Source organism: Anabrus simplex, chromosome 6, assembly GCF_040414725.1.
Source record: "Anabrus simplex isolate iqAnaSimp1 chromosome 6, ASM4041472v1, whole genome shotgun sequence".
NCBI classification, from domain to species: domain Eukaryota; kingdom Metazoa; phylum Arthropoda; class Insecta; order Orthoptera; family Tettigoniidae; genus Anabrus; species Anabrus simplex.
The window spans coordinates 127,177,927-127,203,546 of NC_090270.1; the positions used below are offsets into that span (position 1 = coordinate 127,177,927).

Below are 25,620 nucleotides of genomic sequence, written 5' to 3' on the forward strand. Positions count from 1 at the left end.
ATATTGGGTTCAGCAAGAGAACCCAACTAACCTCTTTCAATACAACTCCAGCATGTAACCTAGAAGAGGTGCCCCCTGTTAAGCTAGCAACTCAGCGGAAGGTTGGGTAACCAATCCCAGCGGGAAGCTGGGTCAGTGAACCGATCAGTGCTGTGGGTTTTAAGGCTTACAACCTTGATGGTTAAAAACCACATTATCCTCGGGTAACCCCAATAAACTTTTTCGTAACTCTGGAAACAAGGAACAAATACGACTAATTGGAAATCTATCCCAGGTGGTAAAAAATCCACACTCGCTCACAGTGGGACAAGCAGGCCATCTGATTTCGGGGAGCCTGCATCTTCATCTAAGAGGAAAAAACACATCAACTGTCTTGCAATGATAAATATTAATTCCCTTCTACAAACGGGAAAACTGAAACATACATTGGATGTCCTAACGAAACATAACATCCTTATAACGGCATTGCAGAAGACAAGATTTACTGACGAAGAACCTTTTGAGTCACAAGACTTCAGGATCTACAAGGGAAGGCAGGTCAGAGAGTGATGAAGAATATGTCTCACTTGGGTACAGGCTTCATAGTCAACAACAAAATGATCAACTCCATTATCTCCTTCTCATCACCCAATGGGAGAACGTCCACTAGAGCCTTCAGAAATTTCAACAAAGTCTACACGATTGTTAACTTCCATGCACCTACGAATGATATTAATAAGAGTGATATTGAAAGTACCGAGCTCGATAGCTGAAGTCGCTTAAGTGCGGCCAGTATCCAGTATTCGGGAGATAGTGGGCTCGAACCCCACTGTCGGCAGCCCTGAAGATGGTTTTCCGTGGTTTCCAATTTTAACACCAGGCAAATGCTGGGGCTGAACCTTAATGAAGGCCACGGCCGCTTCCTTCCCAGTTCTAGTCCTTTCCTGTCCCATCGTCGCCGTAAGACATATCTGTGTCGGTGCGACGTAAAGCCAATAGCAAAAAAAAAAAAAAAAAAGATATTGAAAGTGTTGAATGCTTTTGGGAACAACTGGAAGAGACAATGGATAAGATTCCAGAACATCACGTGGTCATCTTGATGGGGGACTTCTACGCCCAGATTGGTAAGGAGCACAGGTTCAAGAACGTAGTCGGAGAATACCCGGTCCACAAAAGAACCAACTATAATGGTGAGAGGCTGATCAATATGTGTAAGAATCAGAATCTTGTTGTAAAATCTACAGCATTCAGACACCTCCCCCCGAAAAGTCAAGACCTGTAGATGTCCCAGTCCCTTGCTATGAGAGTACCAGCTAGACCACGTTGTCATCAGTAGAAGGAATAGCAAAGGAAATAATGAACGTCAAGGTATTGAGAGGTGCCAATATCAATTCAGACCACTACCTATCTTTGGTCAAAGCAAATTTCATTCCACCCACGAAGTGCAGAGGTAACAACTGCATCAGGTCCAGAGTCCCAAAATTTAATACAGCCCAGCTGAAAGACAACAACAACAACAACTTTACTAAGGTCCTATGTAATAATCAGAATAAAAAGGATTAGCCTAATCTACAGAAGGCACTGATAGGTGCAGCAACAGAAACCATCCTTGCAACCAGTAGGAGTAAACACCCATGGTGGACGCCAGCAAGTGATAAGGCAATGCAGGAGAGAAGCCAGGCATGGGTAAAATGGAACTGCGACAAAAGCATGGAAAATCATACAGCCTTCCTAACAATCAGAAAGAACACGACCAAAACTATCAGCAATGCTAAGAGGAAATAAAACAACGACATCATAGATCAGGCAGAGAAAGACTTTCAAAGGTACAACACCAGTAACCCATAAAAAAAACTCTAAAATCTCAGACAAACGCTTACTCAGCCCCAACACTTCACCTTCGAGGACCAGACGGGGAACTGAAAATGAACAATGAAGATTGTACTACAACCCTTGCAGAATATTTTGATGACCTGGTCCATGCAGAAGAACCCGAAGAAAACCTACAATTCCAACCCAATAATGTTATTAACCCTGACTCCCCTCCTCCTACCAAAGAAGAAATCAAACAGATCATCTCTGAACCGAGATCCAACAGAGCGGCAGGCGAAGACGGCATCATTGCAGAATATTACGGAAACATGCAGATGAAGAGTCAATTGACAGTATCCATAGGATCATAACTGACATCTGGACGACGGAAAACACTACCAAGGGATTGGACTTCAACTATCATCCACCTGCTGCACAAGAAAGGAGACAAGTTAGACCCTAACAACTATAGAGTGATCTTTCTCCTATCAGTGACTTAAATCTCCCCTAAAGCATTGCTTAAGAAAGTGGAGACACAATTAGACTCCTACATAGGAGGGTACCAAGATAGATTTAGGAAGTCAAGGTCATGCACAGAGCAGATTCTGAACCTCAAAACTATCTTTACCTTTAAAAAAAAACCTCAGCGCCTCACTCTACGTAGTAATTTTCGTTGACTTCCAGAATGCCTACGACTCGGTAGACAGGCAGTCCCTCTTTGAGACGATAACTGAACTGGGACTAGATAAGAAGACTTTGAATCTTGTGAAGGCTACTCTAACGAACACCCTGTCCAAAGTCAAATTCCGAGGGTTACTATCAAAAAGCTTCGAGATCTTAGACAAGGAGGTGGTTTGTCCCTCATACTGTTTAACTGTCAGCTGGAGAAGATCATTCGGGAATGGACGAATGCACTAACTGACAACTCTGGATTAAAAATCGGCTACAAAAAACACAAGTTAACAGTCACTTGCTTAGCCTTCGCAAATGACCTCACACTCTTAGCTTCAAGTATGGAAGAAACTACGTACCAGCTATCCTCCCTCGAACACATAGCAGCTAAAGTAGGGCTGAAGTTCGCTGTCAACAAAATTGAGTTTCTGATCAACATAAGAGAAGCACTCAAATTTATTTCTTTGGGGGACGAAATAACATGAAAGGCCAACTCAAGAATATCTTGGAGAATCAATATCAATATCAATGAGGACCTTGCAATGAAGAGTAGATGCACCACATTAAACAGAGTTTATCATCTTTGTAAAAACATATACAAGTCTAAATCCCTCTCCTTGAATCTTGAACTTAAGACACTACAATACCGTAGTAATATAATCTGTACTGTACGCCTCAGAATGCCTCAACATAACCCAGAAAGGGCAGTTCAGGAAACTGGAACTGAAAGTGCGAAAGATCCTCAGAAGGATTATGGGTCCCATTAAACAAGGAGATGGGTACAGAATCAGGCACAACAAGGAACTCTACAGTAAAGTAGAGAGCATTACAATAGCTATGAGGAAGACAAGACTAATGTTCGATGGTCGCATAGTCAGGATGGACAGCCAGGGTCTCACTTCAAGGATCTTCAGCACTGTATCTAGAGAGAAAACAATACATGCCAAATGGACGAATAGTTCGGAAAGACCTAGAATACATAATCATTGATCACAGTGACATTTACAACCGAGATAAGTTCAGACATATGACTCTCTCCAGTCACTAACAGCTAAATCACTGCGCCCAGGAATAGGAATGAAATGGACTCAAGGAAGAAAAGACACTCATAGCGCTAGAATGAAGGAATACTGGGCTAAGAAGCAGCTCACCAGAGTTAAGAACCATGTGGTCCATTGTAGGCCTAAACAAAAAATAAGAAATAAATAAATAAACCCTCGTAAAAAAGCAGGAAAGCAGTCTATTTCGGTCACATCTTCCAAAATGAGAAATAAGGCCTGATTCCACCAACCATAGAAGGCAAGACAGAAGGACAATCTGGACGTGGGAGGAGAAGGTCATTCCGGACCTGGAACATCCGACAGTAGTTCGACATCCACTATACTGAAACCCTCGCACAGAATGAACAAGGAAGCAGTTTGAGAACGAATACGAGGACTTGAGAAAGCCTACCAAACGTCACGCACGATCTGCAACAAAAAAATGTATGTCCCAAAACACTAAGATACGTCGCTCTGAAACGGTTCTGAAGTCAGTAGTTGAAACTCTGTCCCTCGGGACTCCTCGAAGAACTGGAGAAAACAGAGAGCAGAAATCCTTAGAGGAATTATGAGCTCCAGTTACAAGAATGGCATACACTAAAAAAAATAAAAAAAGATCCAGCAAGGAAGTATTATAACACAACAGGGAAAATTACGTACACAATCCACAAAAGACGGGCATGGTTTTACGGTCACCTCAAACGAATGGACGGACACAGGTTGACCAAAAGGATATTTCAATTTTTTAATTTAAAACCCAAAACCACGATGTCTTGGCTTAGCAACATCAAAGAAGACCTCCAAATGATACAAATCAAGCAGACTCACAAAGAATAAGGGAACTGGGGTCTGAAATGAAAGCAAAGTTATTTGCCAAATACAATAACGGCCTAACAAAACTTAACATGGTCGCAAATGTCCCCAGAGAATAATAATAATAATAATAATAATAATAATAATAATAATAATAATGCCAGGTTCACAGATTGAAAGTAAGTAATTAGAGCGATCGATTTAGATGATCATATGATTACAACTCGATTGCTTAGATCGAGAGGTGCCACTTGATGTTCTGCGGCTGTTTGAAGTGTGTTTGGTCCACAAGAGCTATTTTATTTCTCTCAAGTCCGCCGGTAAGCTGGTGAGGATTCCCGGGACATCAGGTAGGACATCATGAAAAATCGCAGTCTTCAGGACCTCAGTAAATAAACATACACTTGTGGTCTAAACTAGCAGCTGGACTGGTGCAAAGTGGTCAGAAGAACGGAAGAGGCAACACTGTGAGTTCATGAAGAGATTTTGGAAGAATAGGAAGGCGAAAGTCATCAAGCCAATCAACAAGTTCCAACGCTCCCTATGAATGGGCATAACGAAACAAGAACAATAATCTATGGTGTAAGATGAGAGAACTCTAGATAATGTACTTGTATACGGGAAGTCCGGTATGATGGAGGAATCGAATCCACGTCCTTATTTGATAGCTGAAGCGAAGATAACTTTATTGGCTTAATTTCATTCCTCCCCACCGTTCACGCAGTACGTAAAGCTCGAGACGAACAGAAGCAACTGGCACTGCACTTGCCGACAAAAGCGTCCGTTCATTAGTGATGAAAGAATTACACGGATTTAGATAATGACCATAGATTCCGAGAGTAACATTAATACGTGCCAACTCAGTAATTAGAAAGTATGGAAGTTTGTGAAACAATTCACACAATATGAAGGCTAAAGTAATATGAACTAACTTCAGGTGATATGACCGGTAACATTTCAAACAGGTGTGGCAAAAACGTTCGGCACTATTGTGTTCAAATTCTTTACGATGATCTTAGTGGGACAGGAATTTACTTGATGGATTTATGTCTGACGATAGTGTTTTCGATATCGGCTGTAATCGGTGATAACTGAAAGTAATTTTTCAAGGAATTCAGTTTCAAACTCGTTTCACTTTCTACCTCAACACTGATCAGTTACTTAAAGTCGATGACACAGATACAGTAGTAGAAATCTTCACCGCCGACTAACGGGGGGCCTTAATTGCTCTGCTTGACATAACAAGCGGGTTGGCTATGCTGGCTAGATGTGAGCTTGAATTCGTGGATGTTGGGTTCGAATCTTACCGTCGGCAGAACTGAAGATTGTCTTCAATGGTTTCCAATTTTCATTCCGGACTGTACCTTTTGTTAAGGCGATGGCTGCTATATTACAAATTCTAATCCTTTCCCATCCTCGCGTCACCAAAAATCCTCTATGTGTTAGTACGATATTAACAACCACTAGCAACGTACTTTGCTTAATACTATTTAAGACAATTCCAAGCAGTCTTCAAAATTAAATAAATAAATAAATAAATAAATAAATAAATAAATAAATAAATAAATAAATAAATAAATAAATAAATAAATAAATAAATAAATAAATAAAATAGCTTTCATATGAAATTTTAACGATAGAAATGATTGATTATTGAATTATTAAGTACCAGATTTATTCTTTCTATATATTGCCACGCATACTTGGTTTAAAAAGACTGAATAGGGTGAAACGGAAACCGAAGACTATAGAAACTAATAATAATAATAATAATAATAATAATAATAATAATAATAATAATAATAATAAAAAGAGATAAGTTCATCGGGACATGTCAATATATTTCACGTATTCTACTTGTGTTTAACGTTACCTAAGGCGTGTCAGCATCATGGGAAATGGCAGAGATACTGAGTAATTTGGCTATGCAGTTAAAGGCGCAGTTGTGAACTTGCTTTCGGTGGATAATGGGTTCTAATCCCACCGTCGGTAGCCCTGAAAATGGTTTTCCGTTGTTTCCCATTTTCACACCAGGGGCTGTACCTTAATTAAGGCCACCTTCCCAATCCTAGCCATTTCCCAACCTTCCGTAGCTGAAAATCCTGCCTGTATTAGTGTGACGTTAAACTACTAAGAAAAAAACCAGTGATGAACTCTTCATTAGAATCTGTACATCCTACTTTCCACTACTCTAATATCGTCATGTTTTGGCAATATGTTTACTGTCAGTTTTTCATGTCGCCCTCGTTAGCATTCTTTAGTACTGACCACGGCCACGTGACATTCTTCCATCCACACGCTATACTGTCGTGTTTGCAGCAGATTCCCATCCATTTCTATTCAGACAGTACTACTTATTATTTCAGCAATTTTGAAGAGATAGGGAAAGGGAAGTAGAATGATAGCCTCCTTATAAAGACTACAGATTTGGACAATAAATTGAACTGAAGTGTCCAAGTATTTATAACCAATTAAGATACACCAGTTCTTATTTTTTAACTAATAGGATATCAATTTCAGTCGATAACTGAACGTATATTTTTCTCGAATATCGATATAGAACATAGCTACTATATATTAATCAAATATCCGGATATCCTATTGGAGCCGACCAGAGTAGTGTAAACGGTGAGTTGTTATCCTTCTGTTACCAAAATAATGGGTTCGACTATGGTCGATTGAAGTTGGTAGAGTTTAAATTCTACAGCTCTAACTTGGGGTTGTGGTTAATTAAGAAACCCTTACCGAAAAAAGTCCGATACTCAACTGTCACTAGAATCTATGGCAACTGGAAGAATGTTAAGCATTATTTTGCCGTCTTCAACATTAGAAATCATAAACGCGTAGGTCGCCCATGGTGTCAACTCGAAATACCTGAACTAGGCCTGTCCGTAGTTACGCCATTATTATTATTATTATTATTATTATTATTATTATTATTATTATTATTATTATTATTATTATTATTTAATGGATTTTATTAAATATCACATTCGGTACTCAGGATCTTGCGATCGAATCCTGGTACATTTAGGATATAACAGTGATTGGATTAATGTAGTTAGCACACAAGTGTCTTCTAGGGTTGTTAGCGAAGTTCAACGGGGTTCTCAAGTTGGCTCCGAAGCCGAACTGCCGGAGTTCAAGTTAGTTCATGTAAATTTGAATTTAACATTACGTTTGGTTCCCGTAAATGTTGGGTCTTTAATCATGGTTACATCGAAAACTGATTATAATCATATCTGGATAAAAGTGTTTTACTTATATTTTCGGAAGATTCCGGAACAGAGCGAGTTCAGGATTCCTACAGAGAATTTTCATACTTTAACTGCTGAGGGTCCGCCTCTGTGGTGTAGTGGTTAGTGTGATTAGCTGACACACCCGGAGGCCCCGTGTTCGCTTCCCGGATCTGCCACGAAATGTGGAAAGTGGTACGAGGACTGGAACAGAGTCCACTCAAGCCTCGGGAGGTCAACTGAGTAGCGGGGGGTTCGATTCCCACCTCAGCCATCCTCGAAGTGGTTTTCCGTGGTTTCCTACTTCTCCCGGCAAATGAAGGAATGGTACCTAACTTAAGGCCTCAGCCGCTTTATTTTCTCTTCCTTGTCTATCCCTTGCAATCTTCCCATCCCACACAAGGTCTCTATTCAGCATAGCAGACGGGGCCGCCTGAGTGAGTTGTATCCCCGACCAAATGTCTCACTATCTAGGACACTACCGTTGAGGTGGTAGAAGTGGGATCCCTCGCTGACTCCAAGGGAAAAACTAACCCTGGACGGTAAACGGACAGAGAAAGAAAGAAAGAAAGAAAGAAAGAAAGAAAGAAAGAAAGAAAAACTGCCGAGGTCATTACCGAGGTGCGAAATTATACGTATTATGGTCGTTTGTCTGTTGGACTGAAATACCTAAATATTTAGATGAATTGCATTTGACGATCGCTCCATACGACTTAAAAACAAATAACATTAAAAAGTGTGTGTTCTTAAACGATATAGTTACGTAATATAGCTTTGGGTTTTCCTGCGAATCATTTTTCTAAACTATGAAGGATATGGTCACTTTATTCGTTGATGGTACATTTAAGGTATACCCTAAAATATTTCATCAGTGTATGAGTGAAAGGAAGTTATGCTCCTCTACTATGTTTGTTATTGCCGAACAAAATCGCTGGCTCGTATAAACACACGTTAAATTCAATCAAGCAATACATTATCCTGACTCTGTCTATGTGGACTTAAAAAACGATTCATCAAGCAGGATTTGTAGTACTCCGTAAGTTAAAAATTAAATGCTGCATATTCAATTTTGCACAGTCTTGAGGAAGAAAAATTCAATCAGTTGGGTTAACAACTAAATTCTTAAATAAGGAATCGCACAACTATTAAAATACGTATTTGGACTTTCTCTCTTGCCACCAAATGAATTTGAACATTATTTTGTCGAGGACCTAATGGCTATCAAACACATGGATGTATGTTTAGATGAAATGCTTGATTATCCCCTTGACACTTACATTGCTGGAGACAGCCAATATCCACCTGCAATTTGGGTGAAATTTTCAAGTTCGTCAGAACTCCAATCCAGCCAGATTCAGAGGTGTAGTCTAAACACTGAATTTATTTAGAATTTTATCTCTCCCCAATTATAAAATGAATATTCCAAAAATAAAAAAGGTGTCTCGATTGCCGGCCGGGTCGTGGATTTATAACTGCATTTAGTTACTGTTTATGCTGGGGGACTGGGTGTGTTGTTCTCGTAATACACGTCTGTTCATTAATATACAACACACCACACTACCAACAAACACAGAAACACGCAATAGTGATTACATCCCTCCGCATACAGTTGGCATAAAGAAGGGTGCCCGGCCGTAAAACTGAGCCAAATCTCCTCCTCACCCCGCCCCCACACACATGGTATGTTTATCGCATACTAAAATGCATAAAGTAGCTTCGTAATCTCCATGCTCTAAACGAAATCATATATATGTGTACCGGGTGGTACACCTCCACGCCGCTAATTCAAACTTTGCGCCAGTTAAAACTCCTCTACTGGAGGAAACCTGAACTTTAACTACTGTGTTAATTCTCAAGTTTCTCAGAAGATGTCACTACTTGTAAATTTTGTAATGTTCTGAACTATGTCAATTTCGATTCAATGTTGTTTTCTCTGTAGCAAGAAGTGTGAACATTCTCTTCTAGAGGACACTACTGAAGGACTACAATTATGCACCCTAGTGCGAAGTGAACGAACTGTGTTTTTGGAGAAATTTTGGGTTTATAAGTTTGTTCTTTGTTAAGTTTCTTTCAGTCATTGTTTAAGTTGGCAATATTAGCCCTTTCTTTCCGCCAGTTTTGAATTCGACCAATAAGGAATTTCTGTAATTAATTTTCAACCAATAATGTGTTTCTTCTTCATCTAGTGTAGGGGTTTTCGTTGTTAGCCAATAAAATGATTGTGGGCGGGTGTTCTCATTCCTGAAACGCCTCGAACTTTCCACGAGGGTATATAAACTGCTGATTTTCGGGTCTCCGCGCCACTTCAGTAACATCTATTAGTGTGTAAAGTACGTAGCAGGGGGCGGGTAGCGCCTCTTTCTTCGGGCAGCAGTTCAACCACCAGGTAATGGCCGTTTAATAACTTCTTTTCTTGCTAGCTCAGCAGTTTAACTCTCGGGGCAAGTCCGAAGCCTTTTACCATGTAACTTTCCTTTAAAATGTAAAGACACTTGGTATCAATTCTATCCTTTTAAACTACATATTGGGATAGAGAGTGCTTAACCCTCTCGAGCTCCCACTCATTTTGCGTTGAGGTGAACTTATTTTCACAACCGTTTCTTCCTTAATGTAATGTAAATTGTCTCCTTCTATAAGTCACCTCTTTAGTATGGGATTAGCCCTTGCATTAGAGGCCTAGCGCCAAGTAGGTTTTAAATAAAGTGTAGTAGGAGTGCAAGAACGCCTCCTCTCAAGTTGGTATTTTAGAGGCCATGTAATTGACCTGTTTCTTTTCTTAATAGGCCTCAGTAGGTTGGGTATTTTTACCCCTGTTTTCATGTACTTGGAGGACAGCTTGAAAGTAGAATTTGGTGTGGCCTTTGATAGGCTTGAACTTAAGAGCGGGTTGCTCTTTCTTAAAATTTGTTTCTGCGTGCCTCGAGGAGGCTTTACTGTGTAATTGGGAGCAAGAGCTCCTGGGCATGATTGGGGTCTTCTGCCCCTTTGTTGAATCTTGTATATAGTAAAGTTGGGCTCATTGCTCAAGAATTATGTGTCTGGCTCTCGGAGCCCAAATCCTGTAACACTGTAATTGTACATTTTCGATTGGTTGCTTTGCTACTCTGTACCTGCCACTCTTGTTATTTCTTGATTTTGCAAAGAAAATATAACCTTGTTAAATTAACTTTAATTTCGTATTTTGAGACCTGTTCACCCCAGCACCTTCTTTCACCTCTGCACATCCACAAACTCCGTAACAATATGGAAATAGGCTTGTCCCGAATAAGGCTATAGATGTTGTGCAGAAGTTCCAATTACATTTTGCTAATTAGGAACTATGGCGAACGGCTGCTGTAAGAGAGTGTGACGGTATTTCAGCGAGAGTACTGTGCAGCGAAGTGCATACAGACGTGCACTTATGAACTGGTGATGTAACGGTTAATGGGAAGGAACGATATTGGAGTAACAGTTGTTTATGGGTCAGGAAGTGCTCAGTATTCCATCCCCCTGCGGTTATATCATATCTGTTTTCTTCTCATGTAATAAAGCAGAAGGATGCAACAGATTGCAAAATACACAGTATACTGGATGTTTGAACTACATCCACATGTCGCAGGTCTTCTGTCATTTCAGAGTGCAGTACACAAGGCATCCACTCACTCTGTGGCTCTTTGTGTACCGAAACGAATTCGTACCAGGGAGATCACTCTCATATTTCCTGATCAGTTACACAACTTAGTTAAACTACCCTGCAGCCCATTAAAATTCCAACACCATGAAAGGAGAGAGCCACCAAGATTACGTTAATTATACTGCACAACTGACCTTATGGTAGAGAACTGAAACGGTTGCACTTATGATTCGGTGTGCGATGGTGAACGTATAGAAACCCGAATCTCATCGCGCCACTAAGGGCAGCAATAACGTCTCCTACTGGTCACGGCATAGAGAGGAGCAAATGTTGGGTGTGTATCTGGGGAACGACAGTCAATGTGGTTTGAACACGTTGCCAAAAATTCGTGTTATATCTGTAAGTGGTTTGTAGTGTGCCAGTCGTTGTAAGCCGAATAAAGTACAGGTCCGGTGAGCGTGCAGGCCAAAAAGAAAACGGGGACATGGTGGCCATGCAGGAATTGTCAGACGATGTAGTTGCGCAGTCATGTTTGTAAATGACCTCAGGTAGGCTCTAATACTTCAATGATATAACGGTGACTGGTCACGGCACCAGAAATGCGTACAGGATGTAAGGACTGAAATCCGATGGCACCCCATCCCGTATCACGATACATAACACAGGACTCGTCCAGTCTGTCACAGCGGTACCGCCAAATACGGGTGTAGCCATCATAGTGCTTTAATTAGAAGTGGAATTTGTCACTATCATGTCATTTATCCGTCCGAGCGCGATACTTCCGGGTATGTTCGGCTCCATGGCTAAATGGTTAGCGTGATGGCCTTTGCTCCAGAGGGTTCCGGGTTCGATTCCTGCCGGATCGGAGATTTTGACCTTAAATGGTTAATTTCCTTTGCTCGGGGACTGGGTGTTTGTGCTGTCCCCAACAACTCACACGCCGCACATAACACAATCCTCCACCACATGAACACGCAGTTACCTACACATGGCAGATGCCGCCCACCCTCATCGGAGGGTCTGCCTTACAAGGGCTGTATCCTACTAGAAATAGTCACACGAAATTAAATTATTACTTCCGAGTATTATAGCAGCTATATATATTTACAGTATGTAGTGCCTTGAAGATATGTACCGATGTAGCATAGCATGCTGTAACTTAGTGCCCATCTGCAGCTCATTCATAGGAATATCGTCATGGCTTTTCTATTTCTACTACTGATTCCGGCATCTGCATTTCTGTTATTACAAATAAAACTGCCGAGGTATATGAATCGGTTAAAATCTTCCAGTCCATGCGGTTGTACAATACTGCTTTGTAATCAAGGGTACTTTTCCTGAATTTAAATTCTTTTTTTTTTTTTGCTAGGGGCTTTACGTCGCACCGACACAGATAGGTCTTATGGCGACGATGGGATAGGAAAGGCCTAGGAGTTGGAAGGAAGCGGCCGTGGCCTTAATTAAGGTACAGCCCCAGCATTTGCCTGGTGTGAAAATGTGAAACCACGGAAAACCATCTTCAGGGCTGCCGATAGTGGGACTCGAACCTACTATCTCCCGGATGCAAGCTCACAGCCGCGCGCCTCTACGCGCACGGCCAACTCGCCCGGTGAATTTAAATTCTTAAACCCAAGCCTGCTAACATTTATCATTGGTAAAAATAACATCATTGATATTCCCGAAGATCTGACATCTATCAGAAATTCTTCCTTCACACAAATTTGGTCGTCCTTCAAACAAAGTTGGTCGTGAGAGAACAAGTTGTTTAGAAGTAATTCAGCGAGAACTCTGGAATTTCAATTTACAGTTTGCAGGAAGAGCAGAAAGGAAACGTGCAGAAGTTGCATATTTGTACATACTTCCTTATTTTGCTAGTGGCTTAATGTCACACAAACAAATTAAATGTTTTCGGCGAGGTAAGTATGGGAAAGGGCTACGGATTAGGAAGGAAGCGACTGTGGCCTTCACTAAATTACAGCTCCTGGTGTGAAAGTGGGAAACCACGGAAAACCATCTTCAGGGCTGCCGACGATGGGATTCTAACCCACCATCTCCCGAATGCAAGCTTCGCGACTCTGGCCGCACGGCCAACTCGCTCCGTGTACATATTTTTCCACTACAGCATGTTGTTGAAATAGTATCAAACATTCTGTAGTTTACAGCGGGAACGATAAGCATGGACACAAAATCTATTTCACATCATCAATAGTGATCTCAAAAATGAATACTTCTGGCCGAATGAGTTAACTGCCGCGCAGCGTAGCTGTGGGCTATTATTTGGGAGACTCGCGATTCAAACCCCACCATTGGCAGCCTGGAAGATCGTTTCTCGGTGGTTTCCCATTTTAAAACCAGGAAAATGCTGAGGTTATACCTAAGTTAAGGTCACGGTTGCCTCCTTCTCTGTCATACCATTCCCTATCCTATCGTCACTGAACATCTAATTTAGTGCGCCGTTAAATCACTAACAAGAAAATATTATTATGACCTTTCCTCAATTTCTTACAGTCGGCACTGGAAATGGATTGGCCTAATTTTACGGTCGAATGCCCTTCCTGACGTTAACACTAGGTGGACTGATGCATTTACTATTATGTGCTTCTGTGGTGGTGTTTTTAGTGTATTGTATGCAGATGAAGAAAAATGCATTAAGACGAACACAAACACCCAGTCCTCAAGCCAGAGGAATTAACCACACAGAGTCAAAATCCCCGGCAAGGACGGGAATCGAACCCGGAGACCTCGTCTGACCATTGAGGTAAAGAGCTGGACTGATCTCATAATTCATAAAAAATACTCTTTATTATAATGTGCAGAGCTACATGTAGTAAATATATCCTATCTCTCGTGAACACTCTCCATCCATTACAAACGAACGAGTTAAGTTACGCTTAAAACAGCTGCACGCAAATCAACGCAGATTTCCAACTTCCTGTCCTAGTTTCTGTATCACACAGCTTATTCACAATCCTTTCGTTTTGTATAAAATAACCACTTTTTATATACTGCAACGAACGGGTAAATGTAGGATTGTGGTAAATACCTTTAGTTTAACCATGAAAGAAAGTGAGAAATTTTCGTTCTTTTTTAAAATTAAAGGGCCAAGAAGCATTGCTCACGCACACAATATGACGGAAATATGTACACAGTGTGAGACTAATTGTACAAGATGGGATGTAAGGTAAGGGTGTATTCTGCCCGAAGACAGGTCCGAACCTCCGCAGAGGTGTACCTGGGCCAGAGTTTACGTTACGGTAGGGTGGCCAGTTCCTTTCCGTTCCTCCATTCCCTTACAGCGCATGGCAACCCATCCAAATCTTGACCACGCCCAATGTTGCTTAACTTCAGAGATCTCACGGGATCCGGTGTATCAACACGGCTACGGCCGTTGGAAGATGGGATATAAATGGGAGAAGAAATACAAAGCACTCTCTTTCAGTAGCAGATGGGGAAAATGATGTGCGAAGATTCCTTTTTATACAGACTGTATCAGAACTATACCGACCAAAAAATCAGGGATGATCTTAGTGTTATGTTAAGAACGATGGTGCAATCGGATTGGTGGAGAATATTGTTCTTTTCGAGAAAATGAAGTTACTTTGTTCCTTCTGGGCGCGCGAGTCAAGCTGACAAACTTGCTGTATGTGCCGCAAGGATATTCAAATACCGATCATACTGACGGCGTGATACTTCAATCTCTGCAAGCCAGTTGGCTGAAAAGCAGGTAGTCCTGGCAGCTCAAGGATCTTAAAATGCTGTATGTTCCACAATGATATTGAATTACTGAATACACTAATCACGTGAAACTACTATCCTGCTGCCATTTCGCTGAGAAGCGATTCGTCTTGACTGACAGGCCAAAGATCTTATAAAGCTGTATGTGCCACAAGGATATTCAAATACTAATCATACTGACCACGTGATACTTCAGTCTCTGCAGACCATTTCGCTGAGAAGTGAGTCGTCCTGGCAGCTCAAGGATCTTAAAATGCTGTATGTTCCACAATGATATTCAATTATTGAATACACTAAACACGTGCCACTACTATCCTGCTGCCATTTAGCTGAGAAGCGATTCGTCTTGACTGACAGGCCAAAGATCTTATAAAGCTGTATGTGCCACAAGGATATCCAAATACTAATCAAATGACCACGTGACACTTCAATCTCTGCAAGCCAGTTGGCTGAAAAGCAGGTAGTCCAGGGAGGCCAAAGATCTTAAAAAGCAGCCATAAGCAATACTAAGCGCAAAAGCACTTGTCTTTGGCCATGGACGCCAATCTCTGCACCACTGATGTAGGCTCTGTAACAGAGTTAGTGGTCGAAAATTCTTAATTTAATGCCCGATTCGGTGCTGTTCTTGGTTAGGTCGAGATTTCTTAACGAAACGTTGTCCGAAGCTTTGTCAGACTTTGATTACCCAAAGCACGCAAATCAAGCTTTTCCGGACAAGCGTCTCCTCTTAAAAAATTGATTAACTTGCCGTCCCGCACAACATTCTAAGCGTTGTTTTTGCTGTTTTGAATCACCTTAGGCCTATAGTTAAACATCTTATTCAAATTTCAACAGAATAAAATTTCCTGACAGACAAGCCTCTGTAACCAGTGACAAATAATATCCTTAAGATATATGCATAAACTTCCGTCCTACAATCATCAACGAAAACTTAGCGGAATATGAGAGAGATTTGGACGAATAATAGCTAAATATGCCACCACGTCCCTTTCATGTGCATATACTGTAGAAAATACTGCCGATATTTCTTCTTTAAAAATTTTGCTTAGCCGTTAGGGATCATAGTTTACTAACTGGCGTCTCAGAAGAAATTTTGAAAAATCCACAGCCTATTTCCAATCATTTGACCGGGTCAGGAATGCAATAATTGAAGCTCCCGTCCGGCGGCGAGGATAGGAATTGCGCTGAAGTCTGTCGCACTCCTCTGGGGCAATGATTAATGCCTGACAGATTAAATGATATTCTAGAGTGTTGCTGGAATGAAGGATGACAGGGAAAACTGGAGTACCCGGAGAAAAACCTGTCCCGCTTACGATTTGTCCAGTACAAATCTCACATGGAGTGGCCGGGATTTGAACCACGGAACCCAGCGGTAAGAGACCAGCACGCTGCCACCTGAGTCACGGAGGCTCTGCAGGAAACTTTATAAAGGAAAATATCGTTTTACTTTCTCAAGGTCAAGTGAAAAACTGACTGACATGAGACGGTGTGAAATCGGTCGGTACGGCTAAGCTGTTGTTATGGTGAACACGTGATATTGTAAAACCTGAAGGCTATTTGATTGGATAGTAATTACCTTGAAAAAGGTCATTCTTAGGTGATATGGATAACGGACAATTTGTAATTCCTTATCTGTCCGATGCTATTCTGAGAAAGACAATAGGCGAGGCACAGTAATTTTTTTTTTCAGTATGAACAGAAGAATAATACCAATAAATAATTCATCTGTTCACAATATTTATTGAATTTTCACATACTACATAAAATAAAAAGACCAAACAACTCTACTCATATATTTTACGAGAGATTAAAAAATATCGTGAAAGCAACGTTAATAGTACCCAAAAGCGAATAAAACCTATTAAATTAACATGTATGCATCAATTCAAAGCGTGATAATATTTTGGAACTCACTGATAGCAAGACCATCTTCTTTCAACACCAACTCACCTAGAAACAGAAGAAAAGAAAATATTAGGGTTTCTCATATTTTAAACAAATTTCTCCTTATTCGTAAACATACCCAGGTTATTTCAACAGAAATTCGATTACTTTTCTTTTCTAATACTCTGAAAATCGAGTAATAATATATGAATACAACCCTATACAACCATGTTTATAACCTATGACTATATAACTGCAAAAACCTGCACATTACATATGAAGATATTCTTATAATATTTAGACATATTTGTCACTTTCATTGATCTGTCTCTGTCTTATCCTTGGCTTTGACAATATGAAAGTGACTGAGGTATGAGCGATGCTACTAATGCCATTCCTTGCGCAGCCAGTCCCTGCTATGAATGGTATGAAAATGTTGCTCATAGAGTCGGTCGGTGCATGCAACTTCTGGCTCGGCGAGGAAAGCAACGGGAAACTACCTCACTCATCTCCCTAGTACGCCTCTTCAGTGATGCCTAGGCCATCTATGGCAGCTGATGGCAGAGAAGTTGCTAGTTGCTTTACGTCGCACCGACACAGATAGGTATTATGGCGACGACGGGACAGGGAAGGGCGAGGAGTGGGAAGGAAGCGGCCGTGGCCTTAATTAAGGTACAGCCCCAGCATTTGCCTGGTGTGAAAATGGGAAACCACGGAAAACCATTTTCAGGGCTGCCGACAGTGGGGTTCGAACCTACTATCTCCCGAATATTGGATACTGGCCGCGCTTAAGCGACTGCGGCTATCGAGCTCGGTGGCAGAGTAATTGAGAATCCAACCAGCCTTAGGGCTGAAGACTGAACATACATGCATGAAACAGTTAAAAGATTTTATATTAACAATATAATTTTAAAATGTTCATTTCAAGCTCTTTATTTAATTTGTTTGCTAAACTACATAAGAGAGAATGACATTTTTTTTGCTGGGGGTTTTCCGTCGCACCGACACAGATAGGTCTTATGGCGACGATGGGATAGGAAAGGCCTAGGAGTTGGAAGGAAGCGGCCGTGGCCTTAATTAAGGTACAGCCCCAGCATTTGCCTGGAGTGAAAATGGGAAACCACGGAAAACCATCTTCAGGGCTGCCGATAGTGGGATTCGAACCTACTATCTCCCGGATGCAAGCTCACAGCCGAGCGCCTCTACGCGCACGGCCAAGTCGCCCGGTGGAATGACATTTATTAGGGGTTGTAAAGCGAATTTTGTTCCTCATGTAGTCTATTCACATTGGACTATGATGAATAGATAGTCGTCCTTGAATACAAAGCGAGCCACATTCTCTAGTCTGTTCCTACCCACGACTACAAAGAGGATGGTTTAGTAACACTGATATACAAACTACACAGATGAGCCATTGCATTATGACAACCCCGACCCGGGAACATTTAGCGTACTTGGAGCGGGGAGAGTAACACTTCACGTGATGGTAGCATGGTATTCATAGAGCAGGCTTGCTGTTAATATGTAGTGTACCGGGCGAGTTGGCCGTGGGCGTAGAGGCGCGCGGCTGTGAGCTTGCATCCGGGAGATAGCAGGTTCGAATCCCACTATCGGCAGCCCTGAAAATGGTTTTCCGTGGTTTCCCATTTTCACACCAGGCAAATGCTGGGGCTGTACCTTAATTAAGGCCACGGCCGCTTCCTTCCGACTCCTAGGCCTTTCCTATCCCATCGTCGCCATAAGACCTATCTGTGTCGGTGCGACGTAAAGCCCCTAGCAAAAAAAAAAAAAAAATATGTAGTGTCTCCGGCGTCAGAATGAGAAAAGTGGCCGCTCTCTCCGCGTTTGATAGAGGACAACATTATGATGGGACGGGGCCTTCGTACCAGCATCTCTGAAACGGCGCAGCTTGTGGCGCTGTTGTGAGCACGTATCGAAATTGGTACACCGATGGGCAAACAACGATGCATCGCCCGGCCGTGTGTCGGCAGCGGCTCGTTGTTGCCAGAGACCAGCGAGGCTCTCGCACAATATTCAGAGTGACTGCGGGGCCACAAATGGAGAAATCGTTAACAGGTACAACAGTGATGTTTCCCCGCACACAGACCATCGAACACCGCTGCTCATGGGACTGGGAGTCGACAACTCAGTTGTACCCCAATGCTGACTGCACTCCGCCGAAAGCAGCGTATGAGGTGGGTACAGAATCATCGCCAATGGACTGTGGATGATTGAGAAGAGGTCGCCTAGTCCGATGAATTCAGATTCCTAGTTCACCATGTCGACAGCCGAGAGCGTGTGCGCCGATTTCCATCAGAGGCTATAGCATGTGGATACATGGCATGTTGGTGGAGGAGATATGAAGGGAAGACCTGGGTAGTGTTTCATGGGATACCAATCCCGAACAGCTATCCGGAATCTGGACGTCATTGGGAACAAAGTGCATCCGTTCATATCAACAATGCTTCCTGATAGTGGCGGTCGCTTCCAACTGAACCTCACGCCGCGTCATACTGCCAGGATTGTGAAAGACATGTTCGAGGAACATGACAGTGAATTTGCTTGAATACTGTGGCTCCCAAATAGCCACGATACGAACACTATTGGACATTTGTGGTTCGACTTGGAGAAGTAAGCTCGTGCTACATCACCACCACCCAGCAGCGTACGTTAAATGGAAGACCTGCTGTTGCGACTGTGGTGCCATATACCCCGAGATACCTTCCGGCTCGCTGAATCGGTGCCTCTCCGGGTGGCCACGGTTATGCGGGTAAAAGGCGGTCCTACGTCGTATTATGTAGGTGGTCATAAAATAATGGCACATCGATGTATTCAGTCATTGTCTTCATAATTAATGTGTGCAGAACTCAATAGGACACAGATAAATAAAACAGAGATTTTTGGGATTATTTTTGCTTTATACAGTCCACTAGTTACATTTACAAGAGATTTCAGGTCAATATCTGGTCAAAAATCTGCATCACTCTACAGTTCACCGAACCATTTCTCAGTTCAGTTCAGGGAACGTACTCAAGGAAAAGCCTCGGGAGACATGTTGTGATCAAATACAGACATGGACAAAAGTATTCATACCCCTACCCATCCAATACAAAATGCTTTATTGCTGGACCAATACGGAGTACAGGTCAAAATTGCAAACCCAAACGTATACCTTGTACAACAGTGATCATTACAAAGCACGAAATAAACTGGAAATAAATAACAGTACATAACAAAGTAACAAATGCGTATTCCATGGCACTACTTGTCTGGACATAAATATTCATACGATAGTGTAAAATTGGGGTTTGAACGAGTAAACAGAAACCTGTGTTGTTCCGTGGCATTAGTTGTGTAGTAGATGCAGACAGAGACGGACTGATCGGCTAGTCAGAGACGGTACTAGTCCAATGGCGGGGAAAACTAGGGAAACGTCTGTTGAAGAGAGACGACTTATTCTACGCCTTCACCAACAAAGAAAATCGTATTCTGAGATCGGAAACATCATAGGAAGAAGTAAACCAACTGTGCAAAGCATCATACAAAGGTTAAAAGAAGAGTATGTTCTTATAAGCAAGAAAAGAAATGGACGTCCGTAGAAACTAACCGCACGATAAGAAAGGTTCATAGTAACCACAATTAAAAAAAACAACCACACACTACATCTTCGGCAATAGTATCGCAGCTGGCAGAATATTTCCATCATGCAGTGTCACACAAAACAGTACGGAGTCCTTCATCGTGCTGAGTATCGATCTAGGGTCCCAAGAAAGAAACCGCACATAACGAAAGTGAATCGACGGAAGAGATGAGAAAAAAATTTAATAATTCCCGAAATGATGGACGCATTTTAGTGTATAGACGCCCTAAAACAGAGGTAAATGAGCAGAACATCGTTACCACTGTGAAGCACGGCGGGGGATGGGGTTATGGTGTGAGGCTTAATGGTCGCTTCAGGTGTTGGGGAGTTGGTATTTTTCGAGGAGACGATGGACAGATTTAAATATCTGAATATCCTGAAAGAAAACTTTCGCAAAAGCGCCGAAAAGCTTGGGATTTGCAATGAGTTTTTCTTCCAACATGACAATGACCCCAAACATACGACGGAAATTGTTCGTTTGTGGGTACTCTACAACACGCCGCACACACTAAAAATACCTCCCCAATCGCCGGATTCCAACCCCATCGAACATCTATGGAGAGAATTGGAGTCCAGACTAAGAAAATACCGCATAACAAGTAGAGCACACTTGAAACAGTTACTACAACAAGAACGGGGGAACATTTCATCTGAACTAACATGGAAACTGGTGTTCTTAATGCCCAGCAGGTTAAAAGAAATAATATACAGGAAAGGCAAACAAACGCGCTACTGATCGAGTTGGTAATATCTGTATCTTCATTGAGTTGTGAACTCTTCTGGTATACGGTATGAATACTTATGTCCAAACAAGTAGTGTCAAGGAGTACGAATTTGTTGTTTCGTTATGTACCGTTATTTACTTCCAGTTTATTTTGTGCTTTTTAATGTACACTACGGTACAAGGTATACGTTTGGTTTTGTAATTTTGACCTGTACTCCGTATTGGTCCAGCAATAGAGCATTTTGTATTGTATGGGTAGGGGTATGAATACTTTCGTCCATGTCTGTATATTTTAAAATCATCGTTATATTGGAGAGGTATAATATCATTTTTTTAGACTTTACACATTGAATCCTATCATGAAAAACGTTTTATGTCACAATTAGACATTCATTGGTGTGATCTATACCGACTGGAGAAGACTAGCTATACTGGTCTCAAATGTGTTGAAAAATGCATATATTTTATCAAGCAACGGTTGAGAACATTTTTATCTCCATTGGAATTTATGTTTAATTGAACTAATGATTTATGAACACATAGTTCTTAGGTACACAAACCAAAAGCGTTGTGGGTTCCTGTACCAATTGAAGATGTTTCCTTCACTAGTCTCTTCAGGTGATATTAATTCGCCACATGTGTGTAAGTAACCCTCAACTAAATAGCTAATTTTACCAAGTCATCGTTCGGGCTGAATGGCTCAGACGGTTGAGGCACTGGCCTTCTGACCCCAACTTGGCATGTTCGATCCCGGCTCAGACCGGTGGTATTTGTAGGTGCTTAAACACGTCAGCCTAGTGTTGAAAAGAACTCCTGCGGGACTAAATTCCGGCGCCTTGAGGTCTCGGAAAACGTAAAAGAAGTTAGTGGGATGTAAAAAGCAATAGCATTAATATTATCATCTATGCCATCACCCATGTGAACCGAATACATTTGTGAATCTCTGTTTCAAAACAGTCAAGGGGAGGAAACATTATTTCCCAAAGAAGAGGAAACGAGGACAAAACCTAATATTAATAAAGTGCAAATAATATCATTCCTATTTCTTTAATTTAGGAAATATAAAAATTCGTCCACGAGTGACAAATAAACAAACTCAAAGAAATAGAGCTGCGTATATTTCATATAAGTCAGCATTTCAATTATCATAACCCAGAAGTTTTCGTTCAACTTTTGATAATCAAGAATTATCCAAGGTTTATGCAAATCTATTTCTTTGCAACAAATAAAATTCGTACGTCTTTGTGATAGTCTTGGTGATATTTCACGTAACTCACAAGACACAATCGCTTGGATTAGAAAAACGTGGTCGATGCGGGCGGAGCCACGAGTAAAAGCTGGTACACATGACGCGCTATTTGAGCCCTAAGAAAATTGTTGAAAAATGCAAGGAAACGTATAATACAAGTAACATGGAACGTACCCTTGATCGGGTATGGAACATCTTTTAGGAATTACATCATTATGGTCTGGATTGCTCGTAGCATTCGAAAGTATTCAACCACTGCAATGGATGTGGACGAAATACTACAACATTTTGAAGTGGAAATATCACCCTTTGAACAGACACTCTTCATATTTATGAATAATGTATGTCATTATTTTCACCATCCTATTTTTAGTAGGTTTTACGAATTTACATACATACATACATACATACATACATACATACATACATACATACATACATCATTATAGACCGTTATGCCTTTCAGCGTTCAGTCTGCAAGCCTCTGTGAATTTACAAAACGTCGCCACAATCCTCGATTTGGAACTAGTGTTGTAGCCTCATTTAATTCTCTACCTCTAAATCGTTAGAAACCGAGTCTAACCATCGTCGTCTTGGCCTCCCTCTACTTCTCTTACCCTCCATAACAGAGTCCATTATTCTCCTAGGTAACCTATCCTCCTCCATTCGCTTCACATGACCCCACCACCGAAGCCGGTTTATGCGTACAGCTTCATCCATCGAGTTCATTCCTAAATTAGCCTTTATCTCCTCATTCCGAGTACCCTCCTGCCATTGTACCCACCTGTTTGTACCAGCAATCATTCTTGCTACTTTCATGTCTGTTACTTCTAACTTATGAATAAGATATCCTGAGTCCACCCAGATTTCACTCCCGTAAAGCAAAGTTGGTCTGAAAACAGACCGATGTAAAGATAGTTTCGTCTGGGACCTGACTTCCTTCTTACAGAATACTACTGATCGCAACTGCGAACTCACTTCATTAGCTTTACTACACATTGATTCAATCTCACTTACTAATTACCATCCTGGGAGAACACACAACCTAAATACTTGAAATTATTAACCTGTTCCAGCTTTGTATCACCAATCTTACATTCAATTCTGTTGAATTTCTTACCTACTGACATCACTTTAGTCTTCGAGAGGCTAATTTTCATACCATACTCATTGCACCTATTTTCAAGTTCCAAGATATTAGACTGCAGGCTTTCGGCACAGTCTGCCATTAAGGCCAAGTCGTCAGCATAGGCCAAACTGCTTACAACATTTCCACCTAACTGAATCCCTCCCTGCCATTTTATACCTTTCAGCAGATGATCCATGTAAACTACGAACAGTAAAGGTGAAAGATTACAGCCTTGTCTAACCCCTGTAAGTACTCTGAACCAAGAACTCATTCTACTATCAATTTTCACTGAAGCCCAATTGTCAACATAAATGCCTTTGATTGATTTTAATAATCTACCTTTAATTCCATAGTCCCCCAGTATATTGAACATCTCTTCCCTCGATACCCTGTCATATGCTTTCTCTAGATCTACGAAACATAAACACAACTCCCTATTCCTCTCGTAGCATTTTTAAATTACCTGGCGCATACTGAAAATCTGATCCTGATAGCCTCTCTGTGGTCTGAAACCACACTGGTTTTCATCCAACTTCCTCTCAACGACTGATCACACCCTCCCTTCCAAGATGCCAGTGAATACTTTGCCTGGTATACTAATCAATGAGATACCTCGATAGTTGTTGCAATCCTTCCTGTTCCCTTGCTTATAGATAGGTGCAATTACTGCTTTTGTCCAATCTGAAGGTACCTTACCAACACTCCATGCTAATTTGACTACTATATGAAGCCATTTCATCCCTGCCTTCCCACTATACTTCACCATTTCAGGTCTAATTTCATCTATTCCTGCTGCTTTATGACAATGGAGTTTATTTACCATCCTTTCCACTTCCTCAAGCATAATTTCACCAACATCATTTTCCTCCTCCCCAAGAGCTTGGCTGTTTGCAACACCACCAGAATGATTTCCTTTTACATTGAGAAGGTGTTCAAAATATTCCCTCCACCTCTCCAGTGATTCCCTAGGATCTATTAAAAGTTCACATGAATTACTCAAAACACTGTTCATTTCCTTTTTCCCTCCCTTCCTAAGATTCTTTATTACTGTCCAGAAAGGTTTCCTTGCTGCTTGACCTAGCCTTTCCAGGTTATTACCAAAATCTTCCCATGACTTATTTTTGGATTCAACAACTATTTGTTTCGCTCTGTTTCTTTCTTCTACGTATACCAAGATGTTCGCCTTTTCCCATCTTTACACACAGTTGTTCCTAGGCATTCCCTTGCTGTTCCTACTACAGCATCCCTGTATACCACCCATTCACTTTCTATATCCTCAACCTGCTTACTGTCTACTGTTCGAAACTTCTCACTAATCATATCCAGGTAATTCTGTCTAATTTCCTCGTCCTGGAGATTTTCTACCCTTATTCGTTTGCAGACAGATTTCACTTTCTCTACCCTAGGCCTAGAGATACTTAGTTCACTACAGATCAGATGGTGGTCTGTATCATCGAAAAATCCGCGAAAAACTCGTACATTCCTAACAGATTTCCTGAATTCAAAGTCTGTTAAGATATAGTCTATTACGGATCTGGTACCCCTAGCCTCCCATGTGTAGCGGTGAATAGCTTTATGCTTGAAGAATGTATTCGTAACAGCTAAACCCATACTAGCACAGAAGTCCAACAAACGCTTCCCATTCCCATTAGCTTCCATATCTTCCCCACATTTACCAATCACCCTTTCGTATCCTTCAGTTCTATTCCCAACTCTCGCATTGAAATCGCCCAATAGCACTATTCTATCCTTGCTGTTGACCCTGACCACGATGTCACTCAATGCTTCATAAAACTTGTCAACTTCATCCTCATCTGCACCCTCACATGGTGATTACACGGACACAATTCTTGTCCTAATTTCTCCAACTGACAAATCTACCCACATCATTCGCTCATTTACGTGCCTAACAGAAACTATGTTGCGTGCAATGGTATTCCTGATAAAGAGCCCTACCCCAGACTCTGCCCTTCCCTTTCTAACACCCGTCAAGTACACTTTATAATCTCCTATCTCTTCCGCTCCCCTTACCCGAATGTCACTTACTCCTAGCACATCCAGATGCATCCCCTTTGCTGACTCAGCCAGTTCTAC

At 41.4% G+C, this 25,620-nt stretch overlaps 1 protein-coding gene across 12 annotated transcripts in view; it reads right to left on the reverse strand.

Moving 5' to 3' along the window:
- The window catches only part of LOC136876182 (coiled-coil domain-containing protein AGAP005037), a 1,087,707-nt gene that overhangs the window by 508,485 nt on the left and 553,602 nt on the right, over window positions 1-25,620 (reverse strand). The window lies entirely within an intron of this gene.